The 16,410-nt window shown below is 42.5% G+C and overlaps 1 protein-coding gene across 12 annotated transcripts in view; it reads right to left on the bottom strand.

Moving 5' to 3' along the window:
* THRB (thyroid hormone receptor beta) overlaps positions 1–16,410 on the bottom strand; it is a 174,228-nt gene that overhangs the window by 153,577 nt on the left and 4,241 nt on the right. For 3 of the 12 annotated variants that reach the window (XM_071735509.1, XM_071735516.1, XM_071735510.1), the window contains exon 2: positions 15,982–16,107. The gene's annotated coding sequence lies outside the window, so the exon portion shown is untranslated. Of the gene's footprint in view, positions 1–6,722; positions 6,875–6,950; positions 7,219–15,981; positions 16,108–16,410 lie in introns of those variants that run through there. The other 9 variants (XM_071735508.1, XM_071735512.1, XM_071735518.1 and 6 more) reach the window with 8 other exon arrangements.

Here is a 16,410-nt window from a genome sequence, read left to right as displayed (position 1 = left end):
ATCTGGTCAACACAATGGCAAACAGGACACTTGTCACTGACTTATCCCTTCTGGTGGCAAGAAGACCCTGTTAGAGGGAACCAAGAACAGGACAACCCATGTTGCCAGCAGCAGGAGCATGGCAGCTGCCTTCAGCATCTGCCAGATACAGCAATCAGGGCAACTGAACTGGATCCTCCCCATCCTATGAGGAAATGAGGTTGAGGATGCTACCTCCATGCATAGGGCTCTTCAAGGAAAGAAAATGTCTCTTACTTCTGGCAGAGGAGAAAAGTGTGGAGTACCTGAGGTAGGGGACTTTGGTGTGCAGAAAATAAGGAAAAAAAAGAAGGGAGCTGAACAGTTTACAACAATTGAATGCTAAGATGGGAAGTCAAGTTTGATCCCTCCATGGTGCTAAACTAAGTTATGTTTCAACTCAAAATTCACAATAACCAGTTACAAATCACTGTTACATGTGTAGGGTTTACAGGCAGGGACCACATGCTCCCTATGATCTACGTAACCAACAGCATTCCCTGGGATCCAATGTTCAGATAAAGTTTATAGGAGCCATCCTTTTCAAACACAACTATTACTTTACTTTATAATGCTATGCACCCTGAAAAGTGAAGCAGTACCAAGGACTCTAAACCTTAGTTTATCTGCATATATTCACAGACATCTGAATTAATCAACTTTAATTGTGGCATTTCTCTTCCTCGGTGCTTGACATTATAACCTTAATAATCAAATAAACTACAAAGCTGATCCAAGTCCTCTGTCCCGACTAAGTTGTTTTATTCTGGTCACACAGAGTCCTTCAACAAACCAAATCATTTCAGTAAATCACATCAGCTAAATGGATACAACATAAAATGCACGCTGTTCAGTGCTGCATAGGAAGTACTCTGTGTTCCAGATATAATTGTCTCTATATTTGTAGAAATAAAATTATAATTTAATATTTACTGGAAGTAATTATTTTGTTTTAAATTGAAATTTCCTTCGATGTTTTAAAGGATAAAACCATTTTATTGCATATGTGCATGGGAATGTATATTCTGGATTTACATGGACAGAATATTCCCTGTTTATCTAACTGGATGATGTGTTTCACCTCATCTTTTTTAGGAGAATAAATGCCATATAGAAAGTAAGACACTTAAACATAAGACACCAACCTCAAAAAGAGGGCTCAAAATAAACCTTCCCATTTCATGAAGCCATCAATGAAATTATTCTAAGCCTTACACATGAACGCTACAGCTTCTAATTACACTTTGAAGCACCCTGCACATAAACACACTCCGTTTTAAAAATATATATTTGAAGTAATGAAAAAAAAAAAAGAGTTGGGGTAAGTTAATAAGCCATGGAAATAAATTTTTTTTAATTTAAAGTTAGAAAACGGGTCGTACGATGTCAGACGAAGGCAATCCTACCTGTCAAGAGTTGCAAGAAGGCAGGTAAATGGACCAGGAATTATGAGATTGTGCTAAAGGCCAGAGGAAAACACAATGCTAATGAACAAACAGCTTCAATTTAGTAGTGCTCATTTTTTCTACAGGTTAAGAAACCAAGAAGCAGCAGCAGCTTGTTAAATTACACGTTAAATTAATATGGCAAGTAGCAGCACAGCTAAGACAAGGGAACTAAAGCAAAGTCATGGGTTGGAGGTGCAGAGTTTAACACTACACTAAAGGAGGCCAAGGATCAAGATCAAGGCAGTGGAAGAAAGATGTGAAGGTCTGCAAATCCATGAAGCAGGAGAAAGGAAAAGGCCCAGAGTTCAAGACCATTGTACAGATGTAGGTAATGAGAGCAAACATGACACGGGACTCAAGGAAGCCAACTTGCAATGGTGATGGAAGCAGCTGTTCTTACACACAGTGTATTTTTCTTGTGAATATTTAAAAAATGGTTCATTCATATGCATGTCACTAAGACATCAGTTACTGAGCAACTGTCCAATGATGAAACAACTTATGTACTTGACAAGTACTTTACATTTTTTTCTAAGAGGTCCTTTATTATCCTACACAGCTGTTCCAACACACATTCTACAGTCCAGCAACACTCGTGCTGTATTTCTCCCAACTCCCATGAAGTAATCCAGAAGACATTCAAACATGAGTCTTTGGAGAGGCAAAAAATATTTAGCAGGTGAGAAGAATGTCTTCTACCCAAACAGACAAGCAAGTGTTGTGTATGCATACATATAAGTAATTTGGTTCTACGTGCACCAACTTCACTCCTACCGCATCCATCAAAACTAAAACTTATGCTTCTACTTTACATTCACTTGAAGAGACATCAACCTTCTTGCCCTGTTTTCTACCTTCCTATCAGTTGGCTTGGGAATCAGTCCTTTTATTTCTTCCAATGGAAAACAGAACCCTAATTTCTTGGGTTAGGTTCACGAGAGGACACAGAACGGTTCTGTACTCTAGAATGATCACACTGCTTTCATGCGTATAATCTAATTATAATGTAAGAGCATTTGACAGTTTAGTTCATCAGTAAAAATTACTACAATTGTGTATATTTAAGACACTTGAGAATATACAGTAACTTTTTTAAACTGCAGTTTATTCCTTTATGATTTGACTAATTTATTGGTTTAAGTCTCATAGAAGTAAAATAGGACTATGATCAAAAGCATTCAGAATTGAATACTCAATTTTCTTATAAAAAAAAAATTTAAAAAAAAATTATTTGCTTAAAATTTCATCCTGTCCAGTTGCAGGCTGTTACATGCACTTTGGCAGTGTGACCATAAGCTGAACAGGCTAGCAACAGAACAAACTTTTCCAAACAATCTTTTTACTTGCTGTATACCCCTACCATAACCTTCTTTAAAGTAAAGTAGTGGCAGTGAGTAATGGAAATTATCTCACTCACATGTTGTGAATGAAATGAGAGAAACACCTTCGGGAAGATTCAATTGTTTTATTCAAAATATCCTCTTGGACCACATACAATTGATAAAATAACAGTGAATTGAAAAAACATAACTCTTTATTCTTTACACAGAAATTAAGTTTATTTATAGTCAGCCCTTCATTTTCATGACAAAGGTTCTTGTAATATATTAATTACTTGTTTAGTTATCCCTTTAAAATATGTAAAATCCTAGCTCACCCCCGAGAAGATAGAGTATTTCTCCACTGCACAATGACAAGTTCAGAAAGTGTCAGAAACAGCACTGCCACACTAATGGCCATAAGAATTATTCCTAATTTTTTAATGGGTTAAATGAACCTAAGAAGACTTACGGACAAACATAACTGCATTTTCCAGTACAGACTTCCTCAACTATTCAGAGGCCTTACTTCAGTTAAGCAAACAGAAGAAGGAGAGTACTTTCGTGACTTAGAATTCTGCTGTCCTAAACCTGAATGACTACTGAACATCAGTCATTTCTTTATTTATTTGAACAGGGTCATGTGGGAAAGAATCTGGGTCTGTACATGTCAACACTTCTGAAATCTGGAAAGGAGGAAACAAAGACGAGCTATGGAAATATTAAGAAAATCTTTCCTGACCAATTCTTTGACCCTGTCTGACAGAAAATTCACAATTTTAGATCCTGACCATACTTTCTATAAATCCATGGCAGGGATGTGGCACCTCATTCTTAGCAGGGAGGTGGACAATGCCCCAGCAGTACCTTCTCCCTTCTTCCAGATGCCATATTCTCATCCACTTTGGAAATCAAACATGCCAAAGGACAAGACAAACACATCTCTGCCTTGCTACCCTGCATCCTGCCCTGCCTTCTGCCATGACAGCCACCTTCTGTTAAAGAACAAATTAGTTTTGTTGGAAGAATTAGCACTTCCCAAGCCCCAGAAGGAAATCCAAGACACAAGGGCTCACAGAAACTGTACTACCTTTCTTCTCATGCCTTCCCTCATCACAGACTATTTACCTGAGCTTCCTCCATATGCATGCCTCTTTTGCCTTCTTCAACTTTTAGTAATAAGTAAACCCCAAATCAGTAAACCAGAAAAGAATGGTGAAGAGATAATGAGCTCCAGAATCTCCTTTTCCAAGAAGCCAAAATTCCTGGTCTCACCCTTCCGGTAGCAAATGAGATTCTTGCTGGAGGATGTCCTGCCTCAAATCAGGTGGCTTTTTGAGGTTTCATCCCTTGATTCCCTTCCAAATAGAATCAAATTTCAAGGTTACACTAGACAATAAACTCTGACAAACTTCTATGATTTAAGTTTAATAAACCTTCTCCTCCCTACTTTTCTCTTGGCTGGCTTTTTACATGTAGCCAAAAGGAAAAATCCTGCTCATCATCAGCAACAGGGAAGCCAGGGGAGGATCTATGCCTGCCACAAGTATGTGTTATTCTGCAAGCTTCTTTATGAAACACCAGTATCTGTTATCACTCACAACTTTCTCCTCTTCACCCTTAAAAAAACCCAAAACACAGCAATCAACCATATACTACACAAGGGAAGTACAACATGTACATCAGAGAAAGAATGCCTCACAACTTCAGATGTCCCGCTACTGTAAACTCTTTGAAAAGTCTCTGAAGAAACCTTCATGGTAAGCAGCCCTTAGCAAAAGCTGATTGGCTTTTTCGAAATCCCCCATTTTGGGGGTAATTTGGAAAAAGCACACATGTTGTTCTCACGTAACAGAAAATGATCAGATAATAAAATTAATGCTGTAGCAAATACAAGAGGGAACAAAAACACCACCGCCACTTTCAACTCAGCAAAATAACATTCCCACACAGGAGAAGGAGACAGCACAATAAATTTGACTTTACATAACAACTCAGATATGCAAAGAATTACAAAAGCGCCAAACAATTTGGAGTAGCCATGATGTGCTCAACACAACTTCATACAAGACTTCATATAAAAGCACTAAAAAGCAACGGGAGATTTTCCATTGACTCCACACAGACTTTGGTGCAAGCCCTTTCAGCTCTGAACACCAGAGTCCGCACATCTAAAAGCTGATGCAAACCACAGCTAAGTCCTTCCTCTTCCAACACGGAGCTATAGTTTAAATTTCCTCGGGACCATCAGCAGGAGCACCCTCGGTTTCACAACTGGTACGTCAGGACCAGATTATTCCATCATTAGCAAGTAACAATGGAAAACAGAAGCTCATCCAAAGGTCACCAATTCAAATAAACTGAAGGCAGGCTGAGACAAATTAAAGGGTCCCAAGACTAATGCCAAGGGTGATTTTAAGCCAGTTAGTAGAAAAGGAAAAAAAAATTTTTTAAAAATCTTGTGCAGAAGGAAGTAGGCATACCCAGTTTCACTCAACAGTTGTTGTTATTACACCTTAAACAGCTGTTCTATGAAAAAAAGGAAGGGCTATACCTTACAGTGACTTAGTCCAGCTTCTTCACTTTTAAAAAAAAGCTATAAATTTAAGAAGTTATATTACTTACCAAGTTAGGGAGAAAACTCAAGCCTCTCACTGTAAGGCAATACTGCTAAGTAATGAATAATCCAATTGCATCAATTATGACAAAATCTCCTGAAAATTACCTTTTTACTACAAATGCTTTTACAAAGAACAAATCCTTTGCTCTGCTTGTGTTGCTTTGTTTTTGCTTTTTCTCAAATGTTTATTCAGAAGTTGGAGCTGGGAAAACAGGAACCAGAAAATCTAGTAAATTGTCTCAACACACAAGTAGTACTGAACTGTAAAAGGAAAACAAATCATTTTATAAAAAGATCCACAGTCTATCAATTATGCAAATGTATATTCACAACAGACTAAGTTCTGTAACTAAAAGCTAAATATATTACTATAACTAAGCAGATGGCTCACTTTGAATGCACGACTTGTGTGTTAAGTGTAAAATAATAAAAGGAAAACGCATATACTGTTGAAGAAAGTATCATTCGCCCTCTTGACTCGGAGCTGGTAGCTGTCCCAGCATTTATAACCTGGGTTTCTCCTTCCACCACCTGGATCACAAGGGGTGCAAACAAGGTTTCTGCGGACCACGGATCTATCGGGCTCCTGACGCTGACCAGAGCAGGTGCGATCTTTTCTACCGGCAAATGGCTTCTTAAGGCTGACTATTTTCCCTTTTCCTTTTTACTCACACGCTGCCTGATCAATCCACCCCCAGCAGCTTTCGAGCTGTCCTCTTCTATATTTAGTTAACAATTAACACATTTGGCTTTCTAAACTTCACGGATTTCTGTTGCTGTTGTTGCTTTAGAAAGTCAAATAAAACTTCAATGGATAAACTCTTAACGGGGAAATACCACCTCTGCTGCAAACATAAATAAAGAAGGACACGCCGGCAGACAGCCACACCGGGGGCTCCCCGGCACCGCCGACCCCCGCGGTGACGAATACCGCCGGGTGCCGCGGCTCCCCTCCCTACCCTGCCCTCCCCGCCGGGCCGGGCCACCGCTCGCCCCTCGCCGCCCCCGGATGCTACGGGCGGGCCGCCGGCGCCCCGACGGGCCACTGGATCCTTCTCTCCGGCAGCGTTTGCGGGCCGCCGTCGCCGGTGACGGCTAAATATAGCGAGTGCCCGGCGAAGGCGGCTCGCCTCCCCCGCGCCCGCCCCGCAGCCTTCGGGACGGGGACACGGCGGCTGCTGCGGGGGAGAAGCGCGGCGTGCCCCAGGGGCGGCCCGGGACGCCAACCTGCGGAGCCGGCACCCCCTGCCCGCCGCCGGAGCGCCCGCCCACGCCTGCGGCTGCCCTCCCCGCCGAGCGGGAGCCCGAGCGACTTACCGGCGGAGCGGAGCGGCCCGCCTGCCCCGCGCCCCTCGCCGCCCGCCCGCCCGGGCGAGGCGCGGTGCCTCTCGCCGCGTCCCTCCCGCCAGCCGCCGTCTGCCTGCGGACGTGACCTGGATTCCCCCCGCCTGCGCCACCGCCTCCCGCGGGGCCGCGCACACGCCGCGCTGCGCACCCCCCTGCCCCGCCCGCCCCGCCGCCGCCGCCGCTGCTGCCGCTGCTCACCTCCGGCCGCGGCGAACCGCCTCGCCTCGCCTCGCCGCCCCTCCGCGCCTCCTCACCGCCCCGAGCGGCGGAGCGGAGCGCAGCGTTACGCAACGCGCCCCGCGGCTCCTCCGCGCCGCGGACTGAGGGTCGGCGGGAGGCGGGCGCGGGGCGGAGGGAAACCGCGGCGGAGCCGAAGCCGGGGCCGAAACCGCCCCCGGCGGCCACTTGTAGCGCCGCTGGGGCTGGCGCCCGCAGGCGGCCGGGATCCCCCGGCTACGCTGAGGCAAGGCGGGCGGTGCCCGGACAGGGCGGGTCCCGGGGCGCCGCCGGGTCACCCCTTCTCCTCAAGGGGTGCGGTGGGAGTCGCCGCCGGGGCTGCGGGAGGACCCCCGGCGCAGAAAGCTACCACAGAAATTAAAATCCCGCGGCGGTAACGCCGCAACATGCGGCCGTGAACTGGCCTGAGAGAGGGCATGGTCCGAGGAGGAGGACACTCCCGTGGCCAGAGGCTGAAGTCAGCGGCCTCCGTTAGCAACTTCGCCGCAGGCACGGAGGTCGCGCCTCGGCCTCTGGAAGCCCACACCTCGGCCAGCCGCGGCTCTGCGCGCACAAACACACAGTCAAAGGGCTTTTTGATCGCACCTCCGGCATCCTGCCGGGTTGTCCCGGTTATTTACCGAGCGCCTTTCCCGGGTAGGTTTTGACAGGCTCGCCACACCTCGAGCCCTCCATCACTGGGGCGCAGGCAGCCCCGGTGGGTGCAGGCGGCTGGAGGTCCCATCTCTGTAGGGGATCACCCCTTGCCCTTACATCTCTGGGTTTGGGGAGCCATCCTAGCCCTGGGGATGAGGGCTGCCCACCGGCCCTACAGACAGCCGTTCCTGCAGGAGTCAGCAGGGATGAGATGGGCTGTAACCAGCACACCCGTTCCATCAGGAAAATGATGGCTGGTGGGCCTCCAGCCTGCAAAAATGGGGGAAACTGAGTCTCAGAAATACAATTGCTGTGCCTCAGCCCACCACGAATGCTGCTTCTTGCTCATGGCAAGGCAGGCAGTTTTGGGAAGCTGTATATTCCCTGGCCTTCACTCATGCTTGGAAGGATGTGCTAGGAAAAGGATGACAGTGCATACCTGCACTCCATCTCTAATTCATGAGGCAGGGAAAGCAAGGAAGGAGAAGTACCCAGAGTCTCATTAACAGCTATCAGCTTGAGCAAGTAAGATGGCGTCTGAAGTAACAGGCGGGAAAGCAATAGCTACTTGAAAGAATAAGATCGGTTTGTTTTTCCTTAAGGAATTACAGTAATATTAAACCCTTCTTGCAGTTATAAATCATTTAATGCAAATCATTTAATCCAAACAGAATTTTTACAGGCTCATGAGGCTCACTCATTTTGCCAAGAGTGAGTCATGTACAAATAAAATGAAACCAACAAAGAAAAGAGCTCTCGTACCATGTGTATGTGGGTGATCCTTTGAAAAACTTGTAATTATTTTTTTAACTCTACCACAGCCAGGAAGACAGGTTTGGGAAGCAAGAGGGAACTTTGATAACTGAGCCTGCAGCCCACTGACATGTAGTTTTTCCTTCACCCAGAAAGTAAGACCACATATCCTTGTCAGGCCGATGACAGCAACAGCGTGACTAATGTACAAGCAGCCCCTCAAAGGCCACAGTTTCAAACCAAGTTCTGTACTGATGTACTAAGGAGGCAAAAGACCTTTCAAAAAAATGAAAATCATTTTAAGTGATTAATACTTTGTAGAAGAATGCAGTAGGCTGCTAATCCCTCACGGGTTAGTTAAGGACATGAGTTAAACTTCATTCTTCACTCCCCATGTCATAAATATGTGCTGCTAAACACAGAGCACAGCATGAGCCAGTGGGGTGGTGATGCACTGCTCTGAAATGACTAAAATGCAGGGACACAAAGTCATGTGATGGTGAGAACGGGAGCCCTAAAATGTGTCATCATCTCTTGTCCCATGAAACTGATCCTTAACGCCATTCACTGATGGGAACAGCAAATACTTGTGGAAACTGGAGGGGTACAGCTTGGCAGTATATTCTGACGCTGGCATCCCTCAACAGACAAAGCATCATTCAGGTGAGATATGTCACAGCATCTCTCTAGCCACCCACCTACTTTGCATTTTAGCATGAGGACAGGCACTCCTGCATCCTCCCATAAACAGTTTGCCTTCCACCTGCTGGGCCAGAAGGTGACACTGCATATGGACTGTAAGTGCCCTGTGTGCAGCAGGACAGAAGTGGGGAAAGAACGGGAGAGAACTCAACAGCATTTCGGTAACAAATCAAGGGGCTGGGCTCAGGGCAACTCAGCTGCTCAGGTCCAGCGTGTGGTGCAGACATCAGTGGAGCAGAAGGCCCCATATTTAGGTAATCCAGGACCCTAAGCCCTTTATGACTTTTTCACTATGGTCCCCAGCAGTGCCTGAAACGCCAGTCCTGGCTGGCAGAAAGAGAGGTCATGTTACCTTCAGGATTTTGAGAGAGCTTGCTTTGCCTTGTTGCATTGTTAAAACCATGGATGTGCTGTGTCTACCAAGCATTCCCATAAATGCCTTTCTTACACAGAGACCGTGAGATGTGGGCTCAGTACAACCACAGGACGTGCCTCTGAAACCCTGCACTGCCGGTACTGCCTGACCTGGAGCAGGCACTGGAGAGAGAGGGAGGAGCAGAGCACATAGCTTGTACAGCCAGGAAAGTAATGACAACATTCTTCTCCTCCCTGAGAACAGAAGTTCAGGTCATCCACAGTCGTAAGCTCTCACTGCATCAGTTACGCACAGGCCAGCATTTTGTTCTGAAACAGAGGAGTCAGAAACTTCCTTCAATTAAAAAAGCGACCTAACACTGACCTAAACAAAGGACTGAGAGCAGGACCAGGAGTGCATGGGATGCAATTCAGCTCTGAGATGTACAGAGAATCTGTGCATCTTTTGGGGCATAAAGCACTTGTCAATGAAACAGTATTCTTTCTTTTGCATTTTAACACAGACGTAACTTGGTACTGTGGCGGATTTCAACTTACTGCTGTGTAATTTAACTCCAAAGTATTTTTTCTGGCTTTCCTACTTTGGGGACAGGCAGGCAGTGGAGAACTTTAGTTCATCTGAGCTTTCTACTTGTTACAGACATCCTATATCTTGCCATCAACTGTCAGATCTCTGTGTTATTGGTCCTTTTGATTGCTTTTCCCTATAGATCTTTGATTTTAGAATGGTTGCTTGTCAAATCAGATCAGATACAAATAACTTCGTGTTTTTCTCAGATGAGTTACACACCTCATCTGTTAATTTTTGAGAAGGGTTGTTACAAATTTGTTTATACACCAGAAGCAGATACCACAAGCAATTAGACCACAAGCTAAGAAAGCAGCTGAATCACTTGACCACCTAGCACACATTATCTGGTGTAGAGAGTAGCCCTAATCACTTTCTGAAGGAAGATCTTATGCAACATGCAGGTTTTTTTATTTGTGGTTTGTCACGCTTTTTATTTCCTCAGTTCCTCAGTGGGAAAATGGCAACTGAAGACAAAACCAGTCATGGTAAAGCAGCACAAAGTGTTAGTAATTAGAGATCACTCTAAAGTTTGCTGATTAAACGAGAACCTAATCTTTTGCAAACAAAGAGAATCCAAACCATTTTGTTTTAAAACCTTACAAGGAATGTAGAAATCAGGAAGCGTACTTGTCCCTTTTCATATTTTAGTCTGCCAGTAGTGAGCCAGCAAAGCTGGAAAGCATCCTGTGAGGGTCCCTATTTCAACCACAGACAGTGCTTATACACACAAGAAAACAACTGGGCAGTACACAAAAACAATTAATTTAGATTGTTTTCAATTTATTATTAATTATATTAATGATAGCTGAGGCCAAATTTCTCTAATGCCATGAAGGACTTCAAAACATTTTGATGCTAACTAATGCTATTTGGCCAATATCCTCTAGTCTATGCCTGAAACAAACATCTACTTCCTGAAAAAAAATTTATACTAAACCACAAATACTATATACTGTTTAATTCTTTTCCTCTTCTATTTTCATTTTACCACACAGTGTAATATATGTCTATTTCAAGATTTCTGGGGAGCCTAAAAATAACCCACCATAATAATACTTTGTTTTTACAGAGAGATCCAATTCCATCCTGCCATCACAATTCAAGGGGAACCACAGAGGATGTGTGAGAACAGAAGAGAACTGAATGGACATCAAGGCAAATGAGAAATAAAAATAAATAACACGAAGGAAAGCAAAAGAGAGAGAAACAAACCTAGGGGCACAATCTAACCTCCAATGCACAGTTCATATAAATTTTTGATCTTCCATGCAAAAACACAGCAGGGAGGTTTTTTTCTAGTTAGCTGGGGATGCACACAGCACAGGACATTAGTGCTCAGTCCACGAAACCAAATGAACAAGGGCAAAAAAATCTGAACTGAAAGAAAAACAGCAAGATTATGCTATCACAAAAATTATTTTTAAGATCTGTGTTTCTAAACTGCAACAACAAAGCATTGGAGAAAACAGTCCTAGCCCTCCTACACTGAAGCAGGCTTCTAGACTAAGTAGGAATTTGCACATATTTTCCTTTTTATTGCAAAAGCTGTTTAACCAAAAAAGGCTATTTGGACTGTCATCAAAGGATGATGTGGAGGGTTCAAGAAAGTTCAAAACATATCAGAAAATTTATGGTGGATCAGTCCATCAATGGCTAGTAAACATGATGATGCAATCCAGTGAAATCTCTGGCTCAGGAAATTCCCATAACCACTGGATTCCAGAAATTAGGAAATCTGATACTTGTCTTATTCCTTCCAGCTTCTCTGCAAGCATCCTCTACTTGTCAGAGTCAGTCAAAGGCAACCAAGCAAGATAGGCTCCTGGAGTAAATAAAACCAGTAGTTCATACTTCTTATGCTCAGAAAGAATAGTCAAGGCCATTCTTGTCCTATTATGCTGCCACATGTGATGAAAAATTTTATGATCCAAATCACAGCCCCAGATCTCATAAAAATTATTGTGGGCCTCGTTTGAAATTCACAAAAATACATAGCAGGAACAATGCACTAATAAATGTAATATTAATGGCAAAGCTGAGTAACAGATTATAGCCTTCATTAGCTCAGGGCTGTAGCTCTCCCTTGATAATGAATGGGATGGAGCAAGGGTGAGATGAGCTCACCAGTAAGGACCAGCCCATCAGGCAAGTAGAAATAGCATTTAACTGACCTGCAGAAAAATCTCTGCTTTGGGTGGGACAGCACCAAAGGCTTTACACACAGTCCATTTTCAATGTTGGATAAGGGACATCTCTTCCAAGAAAAATCAAAGGAAGAGTGAATGCAGTAGAGAGGAAAGATGGCCCCAAGTCCTACTGAAACCAGATCCCTCATCCTAAGCCAGTGAGGTTTCAGTTAAAAAACGAGGGATTGGACAGACTCCTGCAGATGGAATAATTATAAATGGGTTACTGTGAGGGAAAGTGAAAACCAACCAAGGAGAGGCTTGATTCTGGAGGCCTGACAGAAGCAAGAGCTTTGCAAGTTCTCTCATTCCTAATCTAAGACCATATGGAGCTCAACTACCAGGTGAGTGGGTGTATTAATTGAGGGAATGTGCAGCTTGGCTTATTCTTGTTCATCTTAAATGAGCATTACTGTGGAAAACAGAGCAAGAAACATAAAGATGCTGGTAAACAACCTCCAACCCTAACATAAAAATAGAAAAAAACTCCAACTCAATTCCATACTAGATGGAATTGAGATTCCATCTTTCTGCTAAGTTCAGAAAAGAACATAGAAGCCTGATGTTTCTTCTTTAGAGAAGATGACATCCACTCATTGCAGTAAGTGAAAACATGTCAAATAATGCACTATCATCTTTCCATTCATTCTCCTCTTGCTTTAGCAGTATTTTGCTGTGCTTTATTTTAGCAAGCCTAAAACCTGGGGTGAATTAGATCACTACTGTCTTCATCCTCAATCCAATCACAGTTGGATTTCTGGAATAATTCCGAGACATGCACAGAGTTTTCACTGAAGCATTTTGGTTCCTAAGTTCTCTTCAAAGTTATGGAAGAAAAATGTTATCATAGGGCATGCAGAAATTCTATCAATGGCATCACACTATAATTACATCATTTTAGAATGGCTGTTACCATTTTTTGCTCCAAGTGTAGCATGTGGTGTAGGATATATACCTGCTCAGTGTAATGTGTAGCACTGGTACAGTTCCAAGAGTAATATTTCAGTAAATGCCAATTTAAACATAGTGTGCCTGACTGAGGAAAAGAGGAAAGCATCTTCTGAGTGTGATTATGGGCTTCATGTTATGGTACTTATGCTAACAGCATCTGAAAAATGAAGCAGTGCCCTCCTCTAGAAAACCTGATCTGCCAGGAATCCCAGAAGGTGCTTTGGAGGCCAGCTCAAAAGACTGTAGGGCCTACCAAGTTGAGTTGAAACTCTGACTTTTCACTTGACCTTACCTGGTATCAATATGTTGCAGCAGAGTGGCAGTGTCACCCAGTGTGCACAAACCCTCAGCTCTTATTTTACTTATCAAGAGTAAGTATAGGAAGTCATAGCATAGCACTCAGCAGTGCTATAGTTTTTTTTATAGTTACCTGGTCAGCCCAGCCTCAGTAACATGAAAACTGAAAAGCTAATTATGACCCAAATGAAATGACAAGTATTAGGGAAACAACTGCACATCCTGTGTGGTGCATTGAGACTCACAGCTATGAACTCCTGGAAATTAGAAACTTGTGCTACCATAGTAGCTGAGTACCTTGCTTCTTTAGGATACATTTGAATGAGCAAAACATGAACAAACAAGAAATGGATGAGACAGATAACTAATTCCAACATGCAGGGACCTCCTGCTTGTGAACTTACCCACTCTGTTCAGCTCTCTGACTATAGGAAAAACTATCTGCCAAATCTATATTCACGTAGCAGGGCAATAAACAAATTAGAAATGCACAGAGACAGGCTGAACAACTTGTGTGATGATTTAAAATTATCTTTATGAAAAGAAGAACTTGGGGAGGACCTGGGGATGGTTACAAATTGATGATGCCATACGTTGCCTCCCTCCAAACATGTAACTTAATTTCTCTCAATTCACTAGGTCTCTAGACACAACAAGAGCAGTTACTTGTTCTAAAGACTTTTTAGAAACCTGTCATTTAAACTTTGAGCACTGTGAAGAGGAAATAAACCTTAGAAGGAACTTTACCTGTTGACAACAGTTTTTAATGGAGTACTGATTTTTTAAAAACAGTAACTTGAATTTTGCCAAAAATGTCATTACAAAAGAGAATGAAAATGCTTCTCCACACTGACTATAGAATTCCTGACACATGATAGTCATTTGAAGGGAGGAGGTTTTCTAGAAATAATGTGCATTTACTGTTCATTACAGTGCCATTGAAAATGCCCATTAATAAAATAGCATTCATTGGTTTTATAACAATTCCAGTTCAAAATCTTTTTGGAACTCTAATGGATCCTTCAAATGAGTTTTATTAATCATTGACTGAAAACTGGCAAAATCCTGCTCCATAGTTTGGCAACCTTTCCAAATGTCCAGTTAGCTCAAATCAAGAAAGCCCTAGAAACCAATTATAGCAGCATTTTTAAGCCAAAAAAACCTCACTGTACTCTGCAACATTACACAACTGCAACATTATAGAAAACAAATCCCTCAATCAAAACCAAAGCAACACGATGAAACCAAACTTAAACCCTCAATCACAATCCGGTTATGCACCTGAAGTGCCACCTCCATAGAAACGTTCCAAATAGCCACTCCTTGAAGCACATCAGTTAATGATATTTGCTCACAGATTTTCTTTATCAGTGTCATAAATGTCACCAAGCAGCTCACTGTAAGGAACAGTGCCAGCCAGTTCCTTAATCTGTCAAGTGAACACTCACTCCCCTTCAGCGTTTGTCTCTGTGTCTCATCTTCAGTACTCTAATTTCACATGTATACAAAATCTTGACCTTTTTATGAGTTTCATGTGTTCTGTATCTCACCTGCATGTTTGTACAGTAACAAATATGTTGACAATGTGATAAAAATAATCTTGGCAGCAAGAACAACAGCCAGCTTTATCTAACTTCTCAAGAATGAGATCTTTGCTTCTGCAATAGTACTGCACATACAGCCATAGGTGCTGGTGGGCTGTCTGAGGTGTCTGTTGCTGCCAGCCCTAATCCCACCACCCACAGTTAAGAATTAATTAGGACTTGAAGATGCCAGAGGGAGGCTAAACAAACAAAAATAGCATTTTAATTAACTGTAAACAATAATTAAACTTCTGCATTATGTTTAGCATCTGCACATTTCTAGACTTATGCAGTGACTGAATCTAAGGAGATCATCCAGCTAAATCCCAGAGGACTGCTCAGATCTCAGATCTTAAGTACATCTCCTGTCTTATCTTGAAATGCTAAATAATTCATGCATCCTTATTGTGAAGACCAGTAATTAAAAATACAAAAATAACACTGTCAAGTAGCCACATATCCTGGTCAGACTAAAGAGAGAACAAAATGTGGACATACATAATACGTAATTTTGAGTTTCCTATTTCAAATGTACACTTGTTCTGCAATTTCATAACAAAAGGTCCCTACTTTATATAGTTATTTATTTTATTATTTTTTATTTACTTATATCCAGTTCCCTTTAACTCTATTAACCTGCCATACTCATAAAAATACAAAGGCAGTGTTACACCACATTCTTTTGCCAAAGTCCCAGAAGTTATTTCCCATGTTTTTCATTCTGATGCCCTTTTAATTACAATGTTGAGACACAGAACCCTCTAATTTCTTCCTATCCGAGTTACTCAGTTTTCTCTACCATTTGATCTTCAGCTGGATTGTTTACAAGTTGGATCTCATCAGTTTATCTCAACAGAAAGTTTTACGTTCCCTCAACTCATGCTTGAAACAGTCACCTGCCATTCAGAAGTCAAACCTCTTAATAAAAATCTCCTTACCTTCACCAGGAGGACAGGTAAACTTCCTGAAGTTTTACTTAACCATGAGCTTGATCAAGGGTAACCACCAGGACCTAGCCATCCAGAAGAAAGTCAAGGGTCTCTCTTGTGCCCATCTCTAGAAACCTGAAGGAAAAAAGATTTGTCTGAAGCAACCACATGGCTTTTGTATCCTGCTGTTTTCCAAGAACATCTAAACTGAACCTCTTAACATTTATTAACTTCATCTAAAACTTTAATTCATGAAAGAAAGATAACCAAATTCATGATAGCACTTACATAATGCACTCAATATCACAGCCCCAAATAAATAATTTCAACTACAGCTTCTCATGTCAGACAATTGCAATGTTTTAGATAATTTAAGAGATTTGTATGGATCCTTTTCCTCCTCCCACTGTTTGTTTACTAACCCATTAATATAAAAAT

This window comes from Heliangelus exortis, chromosome 2 (assembly GCF_036169615.1).
Source record: "Heliangelus exortis chromosome 2, bHelExo1.hap1, whole genome shotgun sequence".
Lineage (NCBI taxonomy): Eukaryota > Metazoa > Chordata > Aves > Apodiformes > Trochilidae > Heliangelus > Heliangelus exortis.
The sequence above is the reverse complement of the archived record's forward strand: the minus strand, read 5'-3'. Positions and strand labels throughout refer to the sequence as shown.